This window comes from Orycteropus afer, unplaced genomic scaffold (genome assembly GCF_000298275.1).
Source record: "Orycteropus afer afer isolate SDZICR_OR568_19922 unplaced genomic scaffold, OryAfe1.0 scaffold00099, whole genome shotgun sequence".
Taxonomy (NCBI): domain Eukaryota; kingdom Metazoa; phylum Chordata; class Mammalia; order Tubulidentata; family Orycteropodidae; genus Orycteropus; species Orycteropus afer.
Genome location: NW_006921686.1, coordinates 269,960 through 274,691, shown reverse-complemented (window position 1 = coordinate 274,691; position 4,732 = coordinate 269,960).

Sequence of the window (4,732 nt, the reverse complement as noted above, 5' to 3'; positions counted from 1 at the left end):
AAATTAAAAAAAAAAAAAGAGGGCTGGCCAGCCGTGGGCCAAGACCAAGGTGGCATCTAAAACCCAGAACCTACTCAGAAGAGGCGCTGCGGCATGTTATGTTAGGGAGCTGCTCCTCTGGTGGCGCAGTGCCTGAGGCATTTGACTGCTAACCAGAAGGTTGGTGGTTCAAATCCATCCGCTGCTTCGTGGAAGGAAGATGGGGCAATCTACTTTCGTAAAGATATACCACCTCGGTGGCGAGGGAGTGGGAAGGGAGCTGTTGCATTGTAGGAAATTGCAGTCAATATCATGAGACAAAGTGTGTGTGAACTGCTGTGTGGAAAATTAATTCGCTCTGTAAACTTTCACCCAAATCACAATTAAAAAAAAAAAAAAAAACATCTACCACCTTGGAAACCCGATGGGGATCACTATGAGTTGGAATTGACTCAGTGACAGTGAGTTGGTTTTTTTGGCTCTAGAACTTCAGATTCACTAAGAAAAAACCAGATCAAGACTGAGTGTAAAATCTACAAAGCCACTGGAACAGGGACAAAAAGTGCACTGTGGGCATACAATTGGGTATTTATAACATGCTTGGGATGAGATCCACACATGAGGCCAGGAGAAGGACATATTCTAGAACCCAGGTTTGGAACCTAGAACCCAGCCATGAACAATGCAATAACAAGAATGTCTGGCTTACCACGGAACCCCCAAAACAGAAAGGAGCATGGTGCCACCCAAAACCAAATTTAATGCAACAGACACCGAAGTGAGCCAGGAGACATAACTCTAGAACCCAGAACCCACCAGAGGAGATGCAGGTATAACACAATACAGCAAAGAAAATATTCTTGATTCCATCGTGTGTCTGGATAGTGCTGGTACCAGGAAACAGAAGACATGGTCTAGATTCGGAACATGCTCTAGTCTAGATTCAGAACGTGCTCTGGAGGCAAAGAAAAGGCTAGAAAATACCAAGGAGCTTGCCTACCTACAATCCAGGAGTGCCTGGGGGGAAAGGCAGAAGGAAGCATGCTGAGAGTTGAGAATTTCCTGGGATTAGGACAGGCAAAGGGAGAGAGATGTTCTACAATATTTCTAGGCTGAAGATCCCAGAAGACAAGAGAGCCTAGAACATGTTTAGAACTCCGAAGTGTCAGATGGAGGTGAAAGTCCGCGACCCACCAGAGGACCAGTTCTAGACTAAGAACACAATAGGAAAAAGCAGGACTGAGATAAGTGGATGTTGTTGTTACTGTTATGTGCCGTAGAGACAGACTGACTCATAGCAAGTCCTCCTTGGGTTTCCAAGGTGTTATCACTACGGAAGTAGATTGCCCAACCTTCTTTCCGAGGAGTGGCTGGTGGGTTTGAACTGCCAGCCTTCTGGTTAGCAGTCAAGTGCCTTAGGCACTGCACCACCAGAGCTCCTGAGATAAGTAGCTAGATGATAGGAACTAAACTTGAAGGAAAGAAGATACAGAACACTCAGTGGGGGGTCTTCTGGATTTAAGGTTGTGGAATTTGGTGGAACGTGAAATAGCAAATTGCATTCCAGAATTGGTAACACAATTTGGGGAATGGCTAAAGATCATAATTGGAATGCATGCACTCTAGAACTTAGAACGCTCCTGAGATGATAATAGGATCTAGAACAAAGCCAAAGATGTGGCTGTAACCTAGAACGTATCTGAACGGAACATTTAGCTGAGAATAAGCAAGGACAGGATTCCGTAGACTTCAAACATCCCTGAAGAGGAGATGGGATCCGAATTTGGCTTGGGGTGTTATCTGGGGATTTGAAAGCACCTTGGAAAAGACCTAGACTGTGGCATGTGGCCTAGAACTTACAACATTCTGTGGGTGAGGAGGCTACAGACATGTCAACTGACTGTGTCCTGAGAGAAGGGACTCTAGACCACGACGAGGGGGAGCATGGGCAGGATCACATGTGTGATGAGAAATGTGACAGACCTGGGACAGGCTGTAGGTCACCTACGGAGCCCAGGCCACGGAACACAAGTGCGTGAAGGGATGGAGGCTTGGCTCATAGCTGTGAGAGGTCCCTGGAGGACGGGACATCTTGAGCTGGGTCTTGGGAGGCAAGAGGCTGCTGGAAACATGTCAAGAAGCTGGGTTTCAGGGAAGAGAGTAGAGAACAGAGGCCCAGTGAGCCCGGCACCTGAGGTGATATGGGAAGGAGAAGGGGGGCCTAGCAACACCACGGGAGATGTGAAGTTGACAGAGGGGTGGGGGACCTGAAGCCCTAAGAGGGAGAGTTGAGAATAAGAACTTAAGGGGCTGGGGAAGGCTGGACTCCTAAATCCTTGCAGGGGCAAAGGATGGGACTCTCCATAAAGACTATACAAAGGCTGAAGTCTAAACTCATGAGTTCTTGAGGGGATGCAGGAATGAGGCCAAGGCACCTTGGTCTCCAAGGCGCAAGGTGGGCAGAAGCCCCAGAATTATTTTCCCAGTTTCAAAGGGAGAGAATCATGGCGCCCGGATCCCTAAGGGAACAGATGCTGGGATGTGGGGCGCCTGGCTGTTTTTGTCTGAGGGGCACAGGGGCTGTGGAACCAGGTCTCCAGAGAGGGTGAAACTGGGGAGCCGGATTCCTGGGTGCTGAGGGGGTGAATGCTGCCAGCTGGGTCGTTAAGCGAGACAGGGTGAGAGCCAGCAGGGCTCCCCGGGTTGGGTGGGAGCTGGAGTCCCGGATGCCAGGGTCCCTAGGGCGGACAGGGCAGGGACATTCAGAAGCCCTGGCTCCTCCGGGAGCTACTGGGTTGCTGAGGACGGGGACTGAGAGCCCGGCCAGAGGAAGCCTGAGGCCCGGGCGCTTGGGTCGGGGAGGGCCCGGGTATCCCCGGGTCAAAGGCGCGGTGGGGGGATCCCCTCCCCGGCAGCGGCGGCGCAGGCGATGGGGGAGGCGAGGCTACCGAGTGCCCGACCATGGACAGCTCCGGAGCGGGCCTGTGTCCAGGGCGGCCGCCGAGCCGCCTGGGCCGAGCGAGGGACGCGGCCAGCTGCCCGAGCCGAGAGGGCTGGAGCCGAGCAGACGGGGTGCACGGAGAGGGGACGATTCGGGAGCCCCAATTCGGGTGCTCGGCTGTGGCTAGGGGAGCCCACCTAGCCGCGCTGGGGGTCCGGAGTCTCTGGGCCTGGGCCGACGAGGGGGAGCCAGGCTCAGAGGGGGTCCTGGGGGCTGGAATGCAAGACCCCGGGCTCCAGGGCCCTGGAAGAGGCGCACGGAAGCAGCCCTCCCGGGCTCTAGGGTTCGGGGGGAACCCTGGGCGCCGGGAGCTGCATGCCTGGGTCCCTGGGGGCAGGCTGTGCAATGGGGGCTCCGGGTCCCCGGGGATGAGGAAGGAAGTCCAGAATCTGGGGGAGGCGGGGGAGGTTCGGCAAGGGGTTCCCGGGGTGGGCGCTGCCAGGAGGGCCCGGCGCTTACCTACCTGGTCCGCGGCGGCTGCGGGCGGAGCTGGGCTGCAGGAGGGACGTGGGGTGGGGTGGGGGCACCGGGCGGGGCCCCTGGCGGCAGCCGGGGCCCGGATCTGTGGGCTCCGGAACCCTGTCTCCGCCGCTGGCGCGGGCTCCGCGTCTCTGGCTCGGGCTTGGGCGCTGAGAAACCCCCTCCCCCTCACGGTCTCACAGTCCTCGGCCCCCCAAAACAGCCCCTTGCCCCTGTCACCGCTCAGCCTCCCCCTGCAAGGCCGCAGCCGACAGATCCAGGGGTGCCCACCAGCGCCCCCAAAATCCCACCTCCCCCCAAAAAAAAAAATTCCTCCTCCCTCCCCCTCCCCCCCAACAACTCCTTGTCGGTCGTGGCCCCTTTAACAGGAGACTGACAGACCGCGCTAAGTAGCCAATGGGAGGCTGCGTCGGCGCCGGCCGGCGACTAGGCCCCGCCCCCGCACTGGCCGGGAGGGGTCGCGCGGGCGGAGAGCAGGAGGCGGGGCTCAAGGCGCGTTGGCCAATAGGTGCGCGTCGAACGGCGGCTAGGGCGGGAGGCGGAGCCCGGCAGGGGGATGATGTCACCTGGAGCGAGTGAGCGCGGCGTGGAACGCGAGTCGCGACCCCGGATCCCGGCGGGGGAGAGCGGCGGCCTTCGCGCCGCACGGGACAGGAGGGCTGGGTGGACTGCGGGGTGGGGATCAAGGCTGGATTTTTCAGGCGGGGGCGGCCCCTGGAGAGATGCGTGCGGGGTGGAAGGTGAGGTGAAACCCCGGTCGGCCAGACTACCTTTTCCCTCATCCCCACGCGCGCCTCGGGGAACTGCACGCGGCACCCCACCCCCGCCTCCCACGCAGACGGCGGTGAGGCCTGCAGGGCTCCCCCGGCGGACGCGGCTAATGGTTCGCTCCGCCCGGCCCACACAGAGCCCGCCCACTGGCGCCTCCTGCAGCGTCTCAGATGGGCTACCGGGGGAAGGCATTCCGTCTGCATCCAAACTCCCTTAAGGGTAGGGGGCGTCGTCAGCGGTCCCGCCCCCACACGCAGATCCAGCCTCCACCCGGAGACCTGTCGCCGGAAGCGGCCCGCCTCCGCCATCACATTTAAGGACACGGTTCTCCCTCAGCCTTCCGACTCTGAAAAGGGCGTCTCTGGTTGGGTCTTTGACCTCAGCCCCTGCCCGCCCCCGCTCCCTCAGGCATCCTAACCCCGGGAAGCAAGACAGACACGGAACACACAATTCGGGTCAAAGATCTTTAAATAAGGGGGCCGGGGACAATAAATACTGTAC